Below are 22,854 nucleotides of genomic sequence, written 5' to 3'. Positions count from 1 at the left end.
AAAGGAGAAAGAGGGAGAAGTCGAATAAACATCCAGATAGTAAGGAGAGAGGGAGAGAAGAAAGAGCAGAAATTAGCAGAGTGGGTAGAGAGAGGAAAGTGTAAATGATTTGTGAGCGAGATCCTCTGTTTCCCTCAGGAGCAGGGCCCAGAGGAGCAGCACATGTGGGCACTTACTCACCATGGTCCAATACTCACACACAGTACAGTGGCCCCTCCCTATATCGTGGTTCACCTTTCGTGTTCTCGCTGTTTCTCTGATTTTTTTTCGTGCAATTTGGCATGCTTTTTTTTAATAATGTATGAACGTACATTGTGTTCTGCCTCCTGATTGGCTAAGGGACTGTAGACAATTGTTAATCTCCTCCATGCCGTGTCTCCTGTACAGTACAGAATGCCTTCAGTCAAATTTACATAAATGTTCGCTCAACACTATAGCAGAGCAGTGCCAGGGCGAAGAGGCACAATCAGAGAAACTGTGAAATACACGTGAGTCACTATTAATTAATTAAACAAGAGAGAAATGTGAGAAAATGTTAATGCCTGTCTGAGAAACGTGTATAAAGTGTGTGGTGAGGGGTTTTACAGCTGCAAAACATATATAATAATTGTAAAAAATAAAGCTGACTACTTTTTTTTTTTGCACATTTTGCCTATTGTGGGTTATTTTTAGAACGTAACCACTGCGATAAACATGGGACCACAGTACTCATCGGTTACTACTATAAACTCGCTTTTTATCCAGTTATCAGCAGCCAGTGCAGTATAATACATTTGTATGTTTTGATAAATGGACATAGCTAACCTGCTAGCTGCTACGTTTCAAATAGGAAGTGAGCATGGGCACGCTTCCGTCTCCATTGACTTTGGTTCCAATTCACTTTCTATTGAAAAACTGTCACCCCTCTCTCTTTAACTGTTGCTGTCAGGCTCATCATTTTGGTCTTAAAATGTTTGTATTATATGTATTAACCCCCTATATGATCCTGGTATTTTTATTTTACTATTGTATCTGTAAATCATAATATGAACATTAATAACAGACAAATCAGGTGCCTTCTTCCTCAGAGGTTGCTCCTTCTAGCGTTAGCAACAGGTCTGACTGGAAACATTGCTAAGCGCTCAATACCTGCTGCCTTCAACAGCCTCCCTCAAGATTGGGTCTTTGGTTGTTCTGACACTCGCACTCGGAAGTTGCGCATAAAACTGCTAACCGCGGTGACCTATATTTAACTGGAGCTGAACACTATGGGTGACGTGAAACTTTCTGATTCCACTTTATATAGGTTATGCTCAGCCCACAACGTCTCTTTAAGCGTCTTCAAATATTCACCTCATCCGGTTTTATCTGCACCAGTAGATAAAAAGACGACCATATTCTCGATAGTTTGCATTCACTAGATTTGTGTATTGTGGTTGAATTTTTGTTTAGATTCTCTGCTCTTGTAACTAAGGTGAATTAGTTAAAGGTCCTATATTACACAAAACTGATTCTTGTAAGCTTCAAGCCATGTATGTCATGTTGTTACTTGATCAAAAACATATCCAGAGTTGTGTTTTATTTCATTCACACATGTTTGAGTAAAACTTTATTATTAGTCTGTCCTAGTTGAAGGACTTAACAGGGACATATTGTACAAATATAACTTTCTTGAGCTTTGTAATAAGGTTGTTCCCTCATCAAAAACATACCTGGAGTTATATTTACTTTCATAGTTTTCATGTTTCTTTAATCCTGTTAAGTAAGCACGCTCTCTCTGAGAACTAAAAAAAAAAAATAATAATAAAAAATGAGATTTTCATTTTCCCTGTATTATTACGTCACAGGTAAAAGTCCCGAAACGTTGCCAAACTCATTCTAAGTCAGGGGCGGCCCAGCCTATAAGTGAACTAAACGGCCGCTTAGGGCTCCAAGGCCTCAAGAGGGCCCCCAATCTTGCAACCCCCCACAATATACTTTGCCTTTTGTACGTGCAGTACGCGCTACTGACGCATCTCCGCTGTAGCGCAGTAAGTGCACTCTGTAGTGCACACATGATGTATTTGTATTGACAATCTGGCAACCAACTAAACGACGCTACACCTGATCTTGCGATGATTGGCCAACTTTATTGTAAGCGAGCACGAGTGTGGAGTAAACAAATGCATAATGTAACGGTACTGTCCCCGACTGTTCCGAGTTTGTTTTCATCCTCTTCATCATGTCAAAACGAAGCTACCCATCGGGTGCAGAGAAGCGTAAAAAGAAGAAGAGAAAAAACATCAATCTAGAGGTAATGTTGAGTGAATCTTACAAAGAGGTTAATGCAATTAATGTGACAAGTTACATTATCATCATTTTAATTCACAATGTCACCACCCACCGCTATCTCGAGTATGTCAACATACTATTAGCACTTAGCATAGCATCGAGTATGTCAACATGCTATTAGCACTTAGCATAGCATCGAGTATGTCAACATGCTATTAGCACTTAGCATAGCATCGCAGCAGCAGGTGTAATAGCAGGTGGCGGGGCCCAGCCCAGGCCCAGTGTAAGGTGGTGTTGCTGTGTTTGTGACCGTGCAGCCTTCTTCCCAGTAGTGAAAGTCATGTGTCATTATGAAACATTTTCATGATCGTGTTTCCTGCCTGTAAATTATGTGTGTGTGTAGTATATTGTTGTTAGCCAGTTAGCAGGAAATCTGCTGTTCTACAACTCTTAACATTAGATCCAGGCTAAGGCGTTGCTGTCAGTGTGTCTCACTGTCTCTGAGGTGTTTGGTGCTACATTGCTCAGCTAAATTATCGAGAGGGCCTGGGCATGGAGCTGACGGGACACCGGTCTTTCACATTTGTAGAAGACCTGAGCAGCATAATAAAGCCACGGTTGGTAACAGTTAAACTATATATAATTATAATCCCTATCCCTAAACATTTCACAATTTATTTAAAATGAATGCAGATTCATAGATACAATACTCATTGTCTATGATCCAGAGGCTGTAAAGTGTGGAGCCATGTGGCTTGTGATGGCAGAAACTTTATTTAAAAAGAGTTTAAGGAAATGTCTGATATTCCAGGGTAATGTTTAATAATCCTTCAATTGTTGTATGTTTTATTGATTTTCAATCCATGTTTAAATTCGCTTTTTAAGTTGCATAAATGTCATTTATTATCCAGTGCACCACCACAATGTTCAGTTTTATGTATTCATAAGGTTAATAGTTGGGCTTTTTACCTCTTCCTGCACCTGTTTTTTTTTTTAACTGTGTCGTTTTTGTTATTTTCATACAATTCAATAATGGTTTCATCATTATTGTCATTATTCAGGAATTTGGATTCACATTTAGTCTCTTTAGACAAGTTCTTTGCCATTGGAGATGAAGTGACATCCACATCTCAAGATGCTGCTGAAGATGCTGAAGCTGGTAATGCCTGGTGATAATAACTTATTACTTAACTAATTTATCAGAGTGTACACATTAGTAATTTATTAATATAAATAAATATAATATGGTATTCAACACATAGCCTAATGTTTTTTTTGTGATATCAACACAGTTTGACTCAGTGACTCATAGCCAATATTGAATTAAATTATCTATACTAATCTATCACCAACTGACTGACTTCAGTCACTTAATCTTGGCAATGTTTATCATATCAAACATAAATATATAAAGGAAAAAGTATATTTAGTGGGTCTTATGTTAAAACTGATTTAGTCTAAACAGCTGTTTTTTGTAAAAATATCTATCATATAGCTTTTACAACATGTACGTATATTCTTACTTTAGCCAATAGGGCCACATTATAATGCACCACCAATTTTGATACCGGTACTGTGTCTGACTTAAGATTCTTGATGTCTATGGTGTGTTATTTATACAGCCTGTAATCTGTAGAGATCTGTGCCGTATCAAGATGCAGTAGGGGATTTGTGTTGCAGATGTGGTGAGGGCCCCCAAGGCAAATTCTGCCTAGGGCCCCCTAAAGGCTAGGGCCCTGTTCTAAGTATGTTGGAAATGCTTACTAACCCTAGTTGTTGTTTGTTTTTTCAATAGTAATTCCATCTGCTGCCAGTTTGGAGAGTAGGGAGCTTATCTGTGGGACCAAGGTGTCTCATGTCAGTTTGCATTGTAGGGAGTGTGTCTGTGGGACCAAGGTGTCTCATGTCAGCGGATAGGTATTATTTGAGATGCCCAAACAAAGGTACTCAAGACTATGTTTAAAGCTAGGCCAGTAACAAGAAAAGTCATTTTAACTAAATAATGAATGCCACATATAATGGAGATCTGTCACATTAAATCCACAGTTATGGCAAGTTTGTAGAACGACTCTACGTCTGTTTGAATATTTCATTTTCAGACATTTCAAATCACTTTGGAAGGATCAATAGCTGTTCTAAAATGTAAGCAGCCATTTTGATTCAGTAACAATATCTCTCATGGTAAAAATGCATTAGCCTTGTGTATCAGACAACATTGCATCTGCATCTTACTCATGGTGGAGAAGTATCTCACCAAACAGAACAATCAGAGACTCCAGATGTGGTGAAATAGTGAAGCTGGCACAGATGTGTTCACTCATGTAAGGACTCTGCATCACTGCCATGTCACTGCTCACATGGAGAATAATCCACCATGAATTATCTATGTGTAGCTTGGCTTTGATATTGCATGTAGTTTAAAGAGTGGGTATTATGCTAAATCGGCCTTCTGGAGATTTCTACCATGTTTCTACCGTTTTATAGTATTGTTGCTATTAAAAACATGTGGTTTTCAAGTGGTTTTCTGCATCATTTGTACACGTTTGAGTAATCCTTGAGTAAACTTAAAGGTCCTATACTACGCAAAATTGACTCTTGTGAGCGTTAAACCATTTTAGAATGACATTACCTCATCAAAAACACACCTGGAGTTGAGATTTGTTTCATTCACACATTTTTGAGTAATCCTTTATTTGTAGTCTGTCTACATCTGGTGTGTGGAGTTGAAAAACACAATGCAGTACTTCCTGTATTACCACATGACATCACAAGGTGGAACGGGGTGTTTTTTGGTGTCTAAATATGCAGTATTTGTGTATTAATCATGTGTGAATGAAACAAAACATAACTCCAGGTAGTTTTTTGATGAGGAAACACCATTATAGCATCTGAAAATAGAGTCATATGGGCCCTTTGAAGCTTATACAGTATTTCTGCAATGGGGCAAGACGGATTTTGCTTAAATACATTTCAAAATGGCAGCTCTGGATTATTTTTGTAAAGTTACAAATTCAAACTGGGTGAGATTTAGGCATTAGGTATTTGAGTTTAAACTTCTGATCTTGTTTTTAGTGGATGTGTTTGCCCATCTGTCATGTCCAGCGCTAACCTTTTCAAACGCACTCGTAATACCATGATCAGCAGGGATTGAGAGAGAGGGAGAGAAAAAGAGAAGGGGGCAATGGAGAGGGAGGGAAAGAGAGACAAAGAGTGGAGAGGATAGATAAAGAGTGAGAGGGAGAGAAAGAGAGAATGGATAGAAAGGAAGAGAGAAAGATGGAGACAGAGCAAACAAGGATGAGGGAGAATGAAAGGAAGGAGAGAGAAAATGGTAGATTGAGAAAAAATAAAGGGGAGAGAGAGAGAAAGGGAGGAGAAAACGATGCAAGAACAGACAGAAAGGAGGAGAGAGATGGTAGGTGAGAGACAATGGAGAAATAGGGAGTGAGACAGTGATACTTATAGAAGAAGAGAGACTGAAAGAAAAGGGTAGACTGACAAAAAAAGAGAGGGGAAGACAGAAAGCGTGAGAGAGGGGAAGAAAAGGAGAGACTGGAAAGAGGAAAGGGAGACAAAGATGGGTGGCGAAGAAGAAAACGGGAGGGAAAGAAAGAGAATGGGGAGAGAAAGATGGAAAGAGGGATACAATATATACAGAGAGAACAAGGGAGAGAAAGATATGGGAAGAAGGGAGCGTGAGAGAGGAAGAGGGCAAAATGAGAGTGGTGGAGAGAGAAAAGGAGAGAAATAGAGACAGAAAGAAAAGGATAGATTGAGAAAAAGAGAGCTAAAGAGAGGACAGTGCAAAGAGAGAGAGAGAGAGCAGAAAAGAGACAAAAGGTTAGAGCAAAAGAGATAGAAAGAAAGAGTAAGAGAAGAAAGAGAGAGAGGGGGGAGGTCTTGTTCTTAAAGGTTAACTGACTTAGCACAGAGACATTTGTCTGAGCCCTGAATGAACACGCAGCTCAGTGAGATGTGAGGGAGTGAAAGGCACCCCCGGAGAACAGGGAACACATCATAATTATAGTTTATATGTTCAGATAGACACATGACAGGCACCAGCAAATACACTGCCCCAGCAAATAGACTCTTCCATTGGACCATCAGGGTTTCATGATAGCAATGGATTAATACAAAGGCTATTGTTGAGCACTGTCAGCACATAGTGTATCCCAGCTGTTAGGTGTGTATTATGCATTATAGGATTTTGATCTGCACCAATGAGCACAGGCCAATAAAAACAATACATATTTTCCATGTTTTATTTGTGAAAAATGGCTATGTGACATTTTGGAAGATTTGTGTATGACCTAACGTTTTGATTATATTTTTCAAACACTAAGAGTAAGCTCAGAGAAGTGAGTGAAGACAGGGAGTAGGTGGGGACATTTCTGAGCATTCGAGCCTCAAATGCAGGACAATACAGGATTACTCAATGAGTCAATCAAAATACAACTATGAGTAAGCTAATGGTTTGGAAACACTGTGGTTGCAAGATCATCATTTGCCTCGTGTGTCTCTTTTTACAATAGAGAATGATAGAACAAAAAATAAAGTTAACTGTCTAGAATGATATTTGAATGTAAATTTGTAAGATAAAAAGAACTTTAAACTACTCACTTTTGTGCAATACTCAACATCAACCCGGCAAAACCCACAATGTCAATAAAATGTTCTGCACCTACGAAGGTTTGAGCTTTGAGAGTGTTTAAACAAGAGAGAAATGAGGAAAGTGAATAAAGTTTGTGGTGAGGGGTTTTACAGCCTTAAAACATAATAATAAAGCTGACTATTTTGCGGATTTCGCCTATTGCGGGTTATTTTTAGAACATAACCCCTGCAATAAATGAGGGACCACTGTAAATTAATATACAGTAAGTGAAATGAATCATATTTGATCTTTGACTTGACAAGTAAATCTAAAAAGGATGTACCAATCGAAGACTTTGAGAACTTAGGGTCAAATAAGAGTCAGGTTTGTGGAGATGCAACCCTGCTCACAGTATGGTTTTCTGTCTGTTTGGTTCAATAAATGCCACCAGCCTAACTTTTTTTTTTTTTCTTTTAATAATGTGATTGAGGATTTAATATAGTTCTTGGTTCAAAGTTTTAAAAAAAAACAAAAAAAACAAAAAAAAACCCAGAATCTTTAGCAGAGATCTGGGGCGCTTTTATTTTTCGATTAGCATTAGTACAGTCTTTTGGCTGCGCTCCAATTTGCAAATGAGGCGAATCGCTGTCTCCTTTAAAGCCTGTTATAATTACCAACTCCACTGCTGCCGCTCTAATGGCCCCGCCCACCCACTCACTAATGACCCGGCCACTTCCTGAATGTCACACACTCGCCCACGTGTTGGGTTTCCATGCTTCTGAGGACATCATACTGTAAAATGAATAACTATTTAAATTAATATAACTGAAATCAATTATAATTGATCTGGAGCAGTTTTGAGTTGAAACGTGAATCTTAAAGTAATCTTGAAATGGAAGACTTTTTGAACTTAAAACAAGAAAGAAACATCTTGTGAAACTTAGGTACAGTCTGTAATAACATTACCATAGAAACAAGCAGGAAGAGGCCAAGTAAGAGTCAGGTTTGTGGAGATGCAAAACCCACTCACAGTAAGGATGCATGTTTTTCTGTGTTTTTCAGTGCAATACATACAACTAACATTAAAAAACATGCTTTAGTCTAAATATTGGCTAAAATGTTACATACTGTGGCTATAACTTAGGAAAAACAACACATATTTGCACTGAAGAAATAAAATCCAACGATATTGAAAAAATGTCTTGTTCCATTGGTAGATACTTTTACTTGGCTAGTCTAATCTACTCAAATTTACATAATTATGTTTATAATTTAAGTAATTTTAACTCACCTAAACATTGCTTTTTGAAGTGCATTGACCTGCATTAATTTCCTGGTAGGGCAGTATTTTGAGCAGGTATTGATAGTCAAAAAGTCACATTCAAAGGGCAGCAACCTTTCCTGAATAGCTTTAGAAACATGTTGAGCTGTATCAGAACATATCAGAAGTCTAACACACATAGACTAGTATACGCCCATGGACCACTGTGGAACCAACCTGGACGACTGAAGGATTACACAGAGATAGGGGAGTGTTTATCAAAAAAAAATCAAGTTTGAAATTTTTATATCATGGCAATACTATTTCCTGGAGACCAGTCCTAACCTTCACCATAATCACTACTTGCCTAAACTTAACCTAAATCCTAACCTTAACCTACTTGAAACTGTCCATGAAATTTAAACCATGTTGTTTATCTAATAATAAAAGCTTTAGGTCATGGGAGCCTGATGTTTGTCTCCATAAGGTCCCCATGATGTGAGCGTGTGTACAGATTTGAGTCCCCACAACATGATGAAAATCTGCCCACACATTTAATCTGAGGATGCGCTGGCAGCTCATTCATTTCTCTGCTTCATCACAATATGTGGAGGACTGGGGAGTGGAGTCATTACAACTAAACCAGGACTAAAACAGGTCAAAACTAGGAAAGTCATGTCTAAAGCAGGAATAAACCCAGTCTAAACTAGATTATATCAGGTCTAAACCAGGTAAAAACTAGAACTAAACTAGGGTCTACACCAGCTCAAGACTACCAGATCTAAACTAGGACTAAATCGAACTGAAATAGGTTAAAAATATGACTAAATTCTTTCTAAATCAGGAATAAAGTGTGTCTATTTTAGGACTATACCAAGTCTAAACCAGCTCTAAACCAGGTCTAAAAGCAGCACAAAAAATAAACCCTTTACCGGAACTAAACCAGGTCAAAACTGGACAAAACTATAGGAAAAAATAATGTTTAAATCAGGAATAAACAATGTCGTAATTTGGACTATATCAAGTCTAAACCAGATTCCAACCAAGGCTAAACTGGATCTTAAGTAAAACTAAACAAGCTCTAAATTAGACATACCAAATCTAAACCAGGACTAAAACAGGACAAAACAGGACTAAATCATGTCTAAACCAGGAAAACGGGGGTCTAAACTAGGACTAAATCAGAACTGTCTAACTTAGGACTGAATCAGGTCCAAACTAGATCTAAAGACTGTTTAAACCACGACTAACCTCCTAATTGCAGGAGAGGTTTGCTTACATATTTTATTTTAAGACGATAACCCTAGAAATCCTGCCAGACAGAAGTAGAACATGTAAACTGCACCCAAAATTCACAATCCTTTTCTGCTGAGCTAACCACTCTGCCACTGTGCTGCCAATCAACTCTAAAGCTGTACTAGATCCCACCCACCCACCCAATCACTTAAGCTCCCACGACTTTCTGAAATGTCAGCTCACCGAGACAGCTAGCATACGCACACACACACACACAAGCGCGACACGTTTTAGCACTTGTGTTAAATCTGCCAATGCGCCGCACAGTGGGTAATTCATGCTAGCCTTCGTCAATGTCAGGTCTGAGCTGGCCAATTAGCTACAGCGCCGCTAATGAAGACCCAAGCTAGCGAGCGGTCAATAGCATGATGGACAGGAGGGTGAGGCGTTGGAAGAAAAGGAGTTATTATAGAGAGAAGGGAGAGAAGGAAATGTGAGGGGGTTTTAAGTGGGGGTATTAGACTTTTGTGAGGTATTAACTGTGAACACGTAATAAATTTAGAACAACATGTTACCTTCATTGTTTTGAAAATGCTATATTAGCCAAAAACAACATATGAACATGTTTTATACATTTCAGTTTTGTATTTGATGCTCTGAGTCACAGTTTACAGTTTCCGTGTACATTCCGCTAATGAAACTACTGCACACATCAGGTTTGTGAAACTGCAGTGTATTGTTTTGTATCATGCTTTGGTATATTTATGAAAAACGGCCTTGTGGGAGTATGGGTGATGTAGGCTTGTGGGCTGAGCATTTTACGGACTCGAATAGGGCCTGGGAAAGATTGCTAAATTACTCAAACACGCAATGATGACATTCAGGGATGCTTCTGATAAAGGAACAACGTCGTATGTATAAATGGACATAGCTAACCTGCTAGCAACCGCGTTCTAGATAGGCAGTCGCTCCTGATTAGCTCTTGCCATGATACTCGTGCTTGGATTTCCAAATATGGGACTTGGCTCCAAATTAGCCGCTATAACCGCTAGCCTTATTTGGCTGGAGCTGAATGCAAAACAGTCTATAACAGTCCTAATACTGTTTTTTTTTTTTAATCCAATCTGATACCTGGCTTTAGTGTATTCGCTGATACCAGTCTGATACTGCATAATGAGAACAAATAGGGTAAGACTACTCAATTTTGTTACAATACAAGAGCAAATTACGCTAATTAATTATGCAATAAGTAAACAAAGTCCATGTTAACGTTGTTGTCGGGCTGCACTCTCTGTAGCATAGTTATTTTACTACAGAGTGGTATCAGATTGGTGATTTGGTCTGATCAATCGCTGATGCAATACCTGAAAAAGATGCTGTTTTGCTGATACCAGTATTGTATCGAAACAACCCTAGTTATAAGATGAAAGCTCCAGTTATATTATGCAAGCTCCATTTTGCATAATACTTCCTCTTTGAAAGGTTTGAGAAGGAGGAGACAGGATGACCACAATAGCTCTATTAATGTTTTATCTGATATTGCCCAAATTCACAAATGTGTATATTTCCCTATGTACTGTAAATGTCTCTATGAAACTATATCATTTACATAGAGACAGACGTAACAGTTATGGAAAAGTTTGCATTCATGTTCTAGGATTTGATGATGTTATAATTGCGGGTGGAAGGCAAGGGTCTATATAAGTCTATGGGAGACTGATGTTTTTTTTAAATAAATATTCAAACTTAAGATCCACAAACCTTGAACCTTATCAATATTTGTTTGGAATTGGCTCCACAAACTTGTCATATTAATCTCATGGTTTCAGAGTCTTTCAACTGACAACAATCGACTCTTCAGAGTGGAATAATGGCACCACCTTTTGAAGCTTTATGCCAATTTTTCCAGATAGGCCCAGCATTTGCAGTAATTAACCATAAACCAAGTCTAAACATCTGCAATCTGACAGTGAAGCAGCAAATTACATAGAATTGGCCTGTCCTCCAGCTCAGTTTAAACTGTAGTGGTCCTGGAATATTGTGATGTCACGTGAACGTGACCCACGGGTTTGTTAAATTTATCTAGTTTTGTTTTTCATAAAATGAAGCTAAATTTTCCATTAAATGTTCTCATAGTCTTATCGAAAAAAACAACAACAATAAAATACAATAAAATAAAATAATAATAATAATAATAATAGTTTGAAAGCTTGCTCAGGGATGGGACAGGATGACCACTAAAGCTCACTCTCATACATTTACACATGTATCTGATATTAACCAAATTCACACATTTACATCTCTTTATGTAAAACAAAACAAACAAAGCTCTTTATGTCTGTTCCCTTGTGAGTGGTCAGTCCTCTTTAAAGTGCATATGATTCATGTTTTTGTTTTTGTTTTTTTCCTAAATTTACATGAACAAAGACTATTTGTATCACTTACAGGAGGCTACGGTCCTTTCAGAACAGAATTCGTTGTTGGACTCATGAACACTCGATACCACCAGTGACTTTATAACACCACTCCCTGTATTTATCACCATTCACTTGGGTCACTATGTCTTGCATTACGGAAGTCTGAAAAACCACAGTGGGCAGCATGTCTAATTGGGATGAATGAAAGTGTTAATTAAATGAGTAGTAGGGATGGGACAATATTAAAATTTGGACTCACAATTATTGTGACTACAATAATTGCAATTAACAATATTATCACAATGAATATTAAACCAAGGCAGTATAATGTCCTCATATGTGGACACCAGGACCTTGTAGAGAAATAAAAATTGTATTGTGGCCTATACAAAATCTATTGTTCACATATGTGGACACCAGGTCCTAGGAGGTTATAGGTATTCAGATTAATTCATGATTGTTGTAAAACCATGAGCCACTGCTAGTAAGCTGTGCAATTAGCTGTGCAAAATGCTGTTCAGCGACAGCAAACCTAGTGATAGCAAAGTCAACACAAACGTGTACCATTATTCATACAAATCCAAACTAACAAAACTACATTCAATAGTTTATTTCACACGGTATGTCACTTAAGATGGATATTTTCAACTCAAGTTTGTCAAACAATCCAGGATGGTTGTCTCTAACAAGTTTCATTGACAGAGGGACACTTTATGGAGAAACAACAGAACTAACATCGAAACATTGTATTGAAACCGGAAACATGAAGCAGTCTGGTGCCATAAAGGCGATTATCATCATGATCACGTTTATAAAAAAATGCCACAAACAATTAATTACTGACCTTTTTGATCGAGATTAGTGATATTATCATATATCGTCCCATCCCTAGTCTAACCTGTGGTATGCACTTTAAGTCTGATCTCTGAGTAATATCTGGCAATGAAGCGTAAAAACATCCTCGTGGTGCGGTTAATTCATTGCAGTCAGGGTGAATGTGACCTGTCCTGACTGTGACACATCGTCCAGGGGGAATAAAAATAACGGAGAAGCCTGCAGGCTGGAAAAATAGGTTAAAAAAAACACGACAAAACGAGAATGGAGAGAGCAACATGACACAAATGAATGCTTTCAGATGGTTTATGAGTAATGGAAAACTAAAAAAAAACTAAAAAAAAAACGGTGAAATAAGGTGTTTTAAAAATATTAAAGTGAGGAATTTTTTTACGCTCTTTTTCACTTTTTTGATCAGCACATTTAGCAATACAGATAATGTTGTTTTGTTTTTTGTTTTATTTAAGTAAGGTTTCAGTTTGGTTTGTTTTTAAAGAAGGGGTATTATGCAAAATGTATAGTTAGCTGTAAAATTCTGCTCAGTCCACAAGTCTACGTCATCCATGCTCCCACATGACAGATCAGTTAAAATAGGTTGAAGTATGTCTGTCAGCGTCGCTATGTTTGTTTTGGTTCACCTGGGCGCTTGGCCTTTGGCTTCTGCACAAACCTCAATGCTGCTCAGTGACTGATGAATCTTACAGCGGGGTAATGCCAAGATGGATTCTCGTGAGTTTGTGAACTAACAAATATTGCGAGAATCCATCTTGCTGTGCAAGGTTATAATAAAACAGAACCTGTACAACAAATCCAGACTGTAAATCCAGCAATGTCTAAACTTTTAGGGATCCACGTTGTTTCTTCCTCTTAATCCTGTCAGGGGTCGTCCTTTTCTGTTCTTTTGCCAAAAGTCTTCCACAAAATAAAAAGAGCGATAGGTTGCTGTCACTGCTCAGCCCTCACAGGGTAGCACGCTACTATTGAGTGCGGAGCATCACATTTAGGTTTACTTTACCCACAGTTTAACCTTCATGCAAACAGTTTATTGCAGAAACAATTCAATAAAGTAAAAATATAAATGTATTTAAATACAAAAAGTGTACCTTTAGAATGTGTTTATTCTGTTAGGAATAGGTCTAGTTTTGCTCAGGACAGATCCAACAACCAATGGGCCTTCTTGAAGCTCCTGGAGGGTCAGGGAGCACCCCCAGCACCCCTAGTTTGCATGGTTATGTATCTGCCCCATCTGCCCCACAGGCTTTAATTACAGTGGCTACCTGAGAGCTGGCTAGGGCTTTCATGCATCATGCAAAATCTGTCTCCTCAGGTCCTGGTATGCCCATGTTACATGAGGTCATGTTAGGATAACAGCCCATGAGTTTACAGGAAGGCCTACAGCCCTACAGCGAAACCCCACCTGTTCATATTAGTTTACATATTCTTTAAAAGTGCTATATTACACAAATTGTGATTCATGTGAAATTTAAGCCATGTTATAAAGTTCAATTCAATTCATTTTATTTTTGTAATGCCCAAAATCACAACAACAGTTGTCTCGAAGGGCGTTCATGTTTTGGTTGATGGGGGAAACCGGAGTACCCGGAGGAAACCAAAAAATCGGCCAGGCGAGGAGGAGGAGAGCCGGGCGAGGAGGATGAGAGCCGGGCGAGGAGGAGAGGGAGGTGGGTAGAGGAGGGCCAGGCGGGGTTACCTCATCAAAACCTAGACCAAACCCAGTTTATACCAGAACTAAAACGGGACCAAACAGTCTGTATCAAGACTAAACCAGGGCCAACCCTGTGTACATCAGGACTAAACCAAGTTTAAACCAGGACCAAGCCAAGTCTAAACCAGAACTAAACCAGGACCAAACCAGAACTAAACACAGTTTGCATCAGGACTAAACAGGGCCAACCCAGTCTACATTGGGGCCAAACCAAGTTTAAACCAGCCTGAACCAAAATTAAAACCAGGATAAACCACAACCAAAATCTGTCTATAGCAGGGCTAAACCAGGCCCAAAGCAACTGTAAATCTGAACTTTACCAGGACTAAATCAGGACCAAATCCAGTCTACACCAGGACTAAACCAGGACCAAATCCAGTCTACACCAGGACTAAATCAGGACCAAATCCAGTCTACACCAGGACTAAATCAGGACCAAATCCAGTCTACACCAGGACTAAACGAGAACTAAACAAATTCTAAACCAGAACCAAACCAGAACTAAACCTAGACCAAATCAATCAGAACTTGACCAGGACTAAACCAGGACAAAATCTAATCTACACCAGGACTAAATCAGGACCAAAGTTAGTCTACAAAGAACACAGCCTCATTATAACCCTCACTTGTACTTTTAGCTCTGATCTTAATCTGATCTAGGGTCAGTCTAATGTTTGCCAACAGAGATATCTGAGAAGTTCACTCCTATCCCTCGTGCCCTGGTGTCAGATGCCTTCCATTCAGTTCTCCTATATCCCTGTGTGCCACATGCCCTCCCGTCCTAGTATATCCTTGTATGTCAGATGCCCTCCCATGCCCATACCCTTATATAACATGTCAAAAATGTCTGTTTTTCCTTCGAATGTATGTTTAGTAGTATTAATATTTAGTTATACTGATACTTCCATCTCTAGGCAGGACTAGGACCAAACCAGATCTAAATTAGGACTAAACCGGGATCAAACCAGTAGTAAACAAAAAGACCAAACTAAAATTAAACATAATGAATAAACAAATTAACACCAGATCTACAGATGTTCTGCACTTACCCAAGCCCACTCCTGGTCCTAGTCTTGAACCAGGTCTGATCTTGGTCCTGATTCCAAAGTCTAGGCTCCCGAGAGGAGTTTTTTAGATGATCGCTCCTCTGTCTCTCTTCTCTTTTTCCGTCTCACTCTCCCCTACTTCTCCCTAAACGGTGAGCTTTTCTCTATCCCTCTCTTACGCTCTCTCTATCTCTTTATTTCCACTCTCTCTCCTCATCTAGCCTTTCTCTTTCCCCTCATCCTCTCACTCTCTCCTCCCTCCCGCTCCCTTTGAGCTTTTCATCCGCCTCCCGCTCTCTTTACTTCCACGCTCTCTCTCTCTTTCTCTCCTCTGGCCTCTCTATCTCTCTTTCCTCTCATCTCCTCACTCTTCCGTCTTAAAAAAACATGAAAAACTGATCTAGTTCTTTTTAAACAATTTGCAGTGGTCCAAAGTTATTCCTCGCTGACCTTACGTGTTCTGAGCATCCAAATTACTCACCATAATGAGTTTTTAAGTGTTTTTCAAAACTTTCAGAGACCAGAGCGGAATTTTGCCATCACTGTAATGCTACCATGAACTAGCATGTTATAATAAAACAGCCTGGTTGTCAAAATTTTTTACACACAATATCATACAAAACTGCATACCAGTAGTGTTGCTGGTCTAAACTAAACCAGGTTTAAACCAGGACTAAATCAGGTCAAAACGGAGACTAAATCATTTCTAAACCAAGTCTATACCAGGGATGAACTAGGTCTAAATGAGGATTAAACCAGGTTGAAATTAGGACAATATCAAGGACTAACCAGGTAAAAACTAGGATCAAACCAGAACCATGTCTAACCTACAACTAAATCAGATCTAAGCCAGGACTAACCTCCTGCTCCCCCTCTTTCTCACCTGAGAAAGCGGCAGGCCTTCTCACAGTGTAAACAAAGACAAGTCCTAACACATTTGTTTTAAACAAATACAACCTGTACAACAAATCCAGACTGTAAATCCAGCAATGTCTAAACTTTTAGGGATCCACGTTGTTTCTTCCTCTTAATCCTGTCAGGGGTCATCCTTTTCTCTGTTCTTTTGCCAAGTCTTCCACAAAATAAAAAGAGCGATAGGTTGCTGTCACTGCTCAGCCCTCACAGGGTAGCACGCTACTATTGAGTGCGGAGCATCACATTTAGGTTTACTTTACCCACAGTTTAACCTTCATGCAAACAGTTTATTGCAGAAACAATTCAATAAAGTAAAAATATAAATGTATTTAAATACAAAAAGTGTACCTTTAGAATGTGTTTATTCTGTTAGGAATAGGTCTAGTTTTGCTCAGGACAGATCCAACAACCAATGGGCCTTCTTGAAGCTCCTGGAGGGTCAGGGAGCACCCCCAGCACCCCTAGTTTGCATGGTTATGTATCTGCCCCATCTGCCCCACAGGCTTTAATTACAGTGGCTACCTGAGAGCTGGCTAGGGCTTTCATGCATCATGCAAAATCTGTCTCCTCAGGTCCTGGTATGCCCATGTTACATGAGGTCATGTTAGGATAACAGCCCATGAGTTTACAGGAAGGCCTACAGCCCTACAGCGAAACCCCACCTGTTCATATTAGTTTACATATTCTTTAAAAGTGCGATATTACACAAATTGTGATTCATGTGAAATTTAAGCCATGTTATAAAGTTCAATTCAATTCAATTCATTTTATTTTTGTAATGCCCAAAATCACAACAACAGTTGTCTCGAAGGGCGTTCATGTTTTGGTTGATGGGGGAAACCGGAGTACCCGGAGGAAACCCATCCAGACACGGGGAGAAACATGAAAAACTCCACACAGAAAGGCCTGGGCGACCCGGGGATCGAACCAAAAAATCGGCCAGGCGAGGAGGAGGGAGGGGGGCGGAGGAGGGCCAGGCGGGGTTACCTCATCAAAACCTAGACCAAACCCAGTTTATATCAGAACTAAAAAGGGACCAAACAGTCTGCATCAAGACTAAACCAGGGCCAACCCTGTGTACATCAGGACTAAACCAAATTTAAACCAGGACCAAGCCAAGTCTAAACCAGAACTAAACCAGGACCAAACCAGAAATAAACACAGTTTGCATCAGGACTAAACAGGGCCAACCCAGTCTACATTGGGGCCAAACCAAGTTTAAACCAGTCTGAACCAAAACTAAACCAGGATAAACCACAACCAAAATCTGTCTATAGCAGGGCTAAACCAGGCCCAAAGCAACTGTAAATCTGAACTTTACCAGGACTAAACCAGGACCAAATCCAGTCTACACCAGGACTAAACGAGGACTAAACAAATTCTAAACCAGAGCTAAACCAGAACTAAACCTAGACCAAATCAATCAGAACTTGACCAGGACTAAACCAGGACAAAATCTAATCTACACCAGGACTAAATCAGGACCAAAGTTAGTCTACAAAGAACACAGCCTCATTATAACCCTCACTTGTACTTTTAGCTCTGATCTTAATCTGATCTAGGGTCAGTCTAATGTTTGCCAACAGAGATATCTGAGAAGTTCACTCCTATCCCTCGTGCCCTGGTGTCAGATGCCTTCCATTCAGTTCTCCTATATCCCTGTGTGCCACATGCCCTCCCGTCCTAGTATATCCTTGTATGTCAGATGCCCTCCCATGCCCATACCCTTATATAACATGTCAAAAATCTCAGTTTTTCCTTCGAATGTATGTTTAGTAGTATTAATATTTAGTTATACTGATACTTCCATCTCTAGGCAGGACTAGGACCAAACCAGATCTAAATTAGGACTAAACCGGGATCAAACCAGTAGTAAACAAAAAGACCAAACTAAAATTAAACATAATGAATAAACAAATTAACACCAGATCTACAGATGTTCTGCACTTACCCAAGCCCACTCCTGGTCCTAGTCTTGAACCAGGTCTGATCTTGGTCCTGATTCCAAAGTCTAGGCTCCCGAGAGGAGTTTTTTAGAAGATCGCTCCTCTGTCTCTCTTCTCTTTTTCCGTCTCACTCTCCTCTACTTCTCCCTAAACGGTGAGCTTTTCTCTATCCCTCTCTTACGCTCTCTCTATCTCTTTATTTCACTCTCTCTCCTCATCTAGCCTTTCTCTTTTCCCCTCATCCTCTCACTCTCTTCTCCCTCCCGCTCCCTTTGAGCTTTTCATCCGCTTCCCGCTCTCTTTATTTCCATGCTCTCTCTCTCTCTTTCTCTCCTCTGGCCTCTCTATCTCTCTTTCCTCTCATCTCCTCACTCTTTCGTCTTAAAAAAACATGAAAAACTGATCTAGTTCTTTTTAAACAATTTGCAGTGGTCCAAAGTTATTCCTCGCTGACCTTACGTGTTCTGAGCATCCAAATTACTCACCATAATGAGTTTTTAAGTGTTTTTCAAAACTTTCAGAGACCAGAGCGGAATTTTGCCATCACTTTAATGCTACCATGAACTAGCATGTTAACAGTGCACTTCCTGAGTCTCGAACAACAAAACACTATGAAATTAGATGTAAAGTTACACAGTGGACTTATTTAGAGTTTAAGAGTTGCTTATACAACATATCTGTACTGGGGCAGGACCTTTTTTTTTTTTTTTTAAATATGTGACAAAAAATTAGGTACAGGGTATTTAATGCTCTTACTGCGGAACATTTAAGGCAACGCAAAAACATCTGGAGATAAGCATGTTACAAAAACGTTACATAGTACACCTTTAACTTATTTGGCATATTTTTTTTATAACAATTAGTGTTTATCTGAGAGGGGGCAGTGCGTGTATGTGATGTAAACGGGGGCAGGACCCATCGGAACTGCACCCATAGGAGCAGGGGTTGGGCAGCCGCTGGACACATGTGCTTCAAATGGGTCACTCCAATACAGAAGAGGCAAACGGGTCAATGCGTTTGGTCAGTTTAACTAAATCAAACTGAATCATAATTTTCAATTCAATACGATCTAGTGTTGTGACAATGCAAAAATTTCAAGCGTGATTTCGATTCTAGACTCAGTACTCAATACCGATTCCAATACCATGATTATAATAAAAAAAAACCACTTTCTTTAGACAATAGAATGCTATTTTCACCAATACATCATAGTACTTTCACTACTATGCGGTCTTATATCTGTGTAATCCCTCAGTGGTCCCGGTAGGTTCCATAGTGGTCCGTGGGCGTATACTAGTCTATGTGTCTTATACGTGTTCTGATAAAGCTCAACATCATTCTAAAGCTATTCAGAAAAGTTTTATGTCTGTGCTGTCAAATATATATTATGTTTAGATAATAGTTTTCATATCAATTAATATCTGATGCATTTGACAACCCTACTGCTAACCCAGGTTCAGTTGTGCCTTTTTTTTTAAACAGTAAGAGCGCAGGTCACGAACAGTCTCTTTAAACATGAAAATCCCAAACCGGAAAACACGAAAAACAAATGATACAAGTACAAAACGTAGGTACTTTTCCTAGGTCCACATTGAAACCATATTGAGTTTCGCTTCTTGACAGATGGGGCTGTTTTGTCAAATTTCAATTTAAACCACCATCACGAGAATCAAATCCGCTGCAGCTGTAGGCAACACAAAATGAAAGCTATGATTGATACAGAGGGCTCTGGGTTATGGAGCAAAAATGGCTGAATTTTCTGCAAGGTGCCATAGGGATAAATGTGTCATGGCCAACATTTGAGACAATATACTCTTACTGTGGCAGAGTGGTTAGCCGGTCTCCTCCTTTGAGTAAAGAGGTTGTTAGACTCCTGAACTGTCTGAGTGGAGTGTAGGACTGTCACAAATATCCAAAATCAGATACTAATTAATACTATAACTAGGATCAAAACTAGATAAGTGTTTGAGCAAGTATCAATACTAAAAAGTCACATTCACAGGACAGAACTGAACCTTTCCTGAATAGCCTTAGAATGAGCTGTATTAGAAGAAGTAAAAGACCACATAGACTAGTTTACGCCCATGGACCACTATAGAACCTACCTGGACGACTGAGGGATTACACAGATATAAGGCCACATGGTAATATAAAGGAAAGTACTATGATTTTAAGTTGAAAATCACAGTCAATTGTCTAAATAAAGATTTTTGTATTATTATTATTATTATTATTATTATTATTATTATTATTATTATTATCATCATCATTATTATTATTATTATTATTATTATTATTATTATTATTATTATTATTATTATTATTATTATTATTATTATTATTATATAGTCTACTCCTTAGTACTGAAATTGAGTTTGAAACTTTAGTATCATGACACTAGCGGAGTGTGTATGCCCCCCCCTTGACACAAAATTACAAAAATAATAATATATCGCTCTTGATACAAATAAACATTTTCAGTAATTGTGTACAGTAAGTGATAAGTGTCTTGCCCAAGGACACAACAGCAGTATGCAGTAGTCAAAGCTCAGATCTAACCTCTAACCTTCCAGATATATGGCAGATATCATGTTACTGTCATAATACATTTACACAGCACAGTGTTATCTTTTAGCAACTCACCAATTCATTACCTTGAAGGAAATATATATTAAAAAGTCGTAAGTAATACACGATACAAAATGACTGGATTTGGATACTAAGGAATTCACACGATACAATAAAAAACGCTGCTTATCTTAACATGAGGTCCTTTACTCATTCTGATTTTTTTTCTGCACTATGGATGAGAATCTAGTTCCGATATGAGCTTAAATTTCAATTAATATCTGATTTTTGACACTTTTGACAATGTAGCCTTGAAAGTGAATATCTGAGAGTCATTATGTTGAATACAGTTTTAATTTTGACATCCCTGCATGACTTAAAAACATGTGAAATGCATAAAAAATTGTCAGATTAGTTAAAAAAACATACATAAAAATCAGGAATAGCCATTTTGTACAATTCATAAACTTAATTACCAAAACCTTCTCACCTTTTTTCAGAAATAAATTAATCCAAACCAGTTCTGTTTAGCTGTGCATGACTGAAACCTTTTTATCCTGCACTTTTTCTCCTTTAATGCTATTTTTTTTCACGATTATGTGTGATTATTTACGTCGTATTGTGATTTTAATGTCTTTGCTATTCTTCAAAGCACTTTAAATTACCTCGTGTGTGAATTGTGCAATACAGACAAACTTGCCTTGCCAAAAAACATCACGCTAAAACACATGTCCGTGCGCTAAATCGGTGCGCAAACTCGGTATTAATCCATAACGTGTGCTGGGACTGCGCGCGTTGATTGATGGACAGCCTGGACGTAATGGAGGGGAGAGGAGGGCGGAGAGGCTAAATGAATAATGAGCATGTAGCGGGCCGAGAAGACGTGCACCTTACCTCCCTCCACGCTGTCTCCTCTCCACCGTCTCCTCTCCTCTCTCCGGGGCTAACGCTGCTGCGGACTGACGGAGCGCCTGGACCCCGCCGTCTCTCCTCGCCGTACCCGCCCCTCCGTGTCCTCCGCAAACCCGTCCATCACTGTCTGGTTAAACCCCGGAAAGATGCACGGAGCTACGGGGAGGTGTGTTGTGTTGTGGTCCAGCGTCTCCTCCTGCTCCTCCTCCCCTGCCCCTGCGCTTTGTGCGTCTGGAAAAAACAAAAAAATAAAAAAAATAAAAAACACCCAGGATTCCGTTACTGAGCCTCGTGTTTTTGCCAAGTTGAAGTTATTAGATGAAACTGATTTTTTTTTTTTAAAGCAAAAAAAAAAGCACAAATCCAGACGCTAAAAAATAAAAAATTCAAAACGCTTACGAGAAACGGCGCTGCACGATGCTCTCCGCCTCATGGGAACAGCACAAATTCAATTAAAAAATCATATCCTCTTACGCCTCTGTTTGCATCTGATGTCAATTTGAAATAAACAAAAGAACAGTCCACGTTTTTCCAGTGTAATCCGTCACGTTTTCCTTCGCTCCGAACGTCAAAAACGCTCCAGAGCTCCGGTGGCTCCTTCCCCCCGACGCCTGTCAGCTTGCGCAGCCGGCCCAGGGAGCTCTGAAGCCGGGCAGCTTGGCAGTGAGGCACCGCTACACTGACGGAGCGCTCCGACGTCACCGTATTCTTAGCGGAGGGGTCACGTGACACGGCCGAGGCTCGTTCAGGGGATGCGCGTAAAAAAAAGCGACGTCTTCCCAAAGTGATGTACCAGCGGTTTTATAAAAAAGGATAAAATATAATAGGCCAATCTCTTTCAAAGACACATCAGATTAGTCTAGTTCAGGGGTGGGCAAACTTTTCGACTCACGGGCCACAGTGGGAACTAAAATTTGACAGAGGGGCCGGGCCAGGATATATATTTGTATATAATACAGTAGAGATTGGGCCTGTAACATGTAGCAAAGCTTGAATACGCAAGGCTTATTATACAAATTGTTTTCCAAATGCATTCATATATTTTCTTTTTTGTTTTTCCTTGCCGAGAAGGAGGCTCTAAAGACCGAGGATGTTCTGGGACACTTCTCCATTTGCTTGTTTTCTGTTGATTAATTTGCTTGTTTGTTTCTC

General features: G+C 39.3%; 1 protein-coding gene across 2 annotated transcripts in view; it reads right to left on the bottom strand.

The window, feature by feature from the left end:
- The window catches only part of b3galt2 (UDP-Gal:betaGlcNAc beta 1,3-galactosyltransferase, polypeptide 2), a 29,989-nt gene extending 7,606 nt beyond the window's left edge, over positions 1–22,383 (bottom strand). Inside the window, exons 1-2 of one of the 2 annotated variants that reach the window (XM_033965758.2) lie at positions 22,102–22,383; positions 21,685–21,933 (exon numbers count right to left, since the gene is read on the bottom strand). The gene's annotated coding sequence lies outside the window, so the exon portion shown is untranslated. Of the gene's footprint in view, positions 1–21,455; positions 21,934–22,101 lie in introns of both variants that reach the window. The other variant, XM_055221369.1, reaches the window with a different exon arrangement.
- Between the last annotated feature and the right edge of the window lie 471 nt (positions 22,384–22,854).

The sequence above is a fragment of the Periophthalmus magnuspinnatus genome, chromosome 4 (assembly GCF_009829125.3).
Source record: "Periophthalmus magnuspinnatus isolate fPerMag1 chromosome 4, fPerMag1.2.pri, whole genome shotgun sequence".
NCBI lineage: Eukaryota > Metazoa > Chordata > Actinopteri > Gobiiformes > Gobiidae > Periophthalmus > Periophthalmus magnuspinnatus.
The sequence above is the reverse complement of the archived record's forward strand: the minus strand, read 5'-3'. Positions and strand labels throughout refer to the sequence as shown.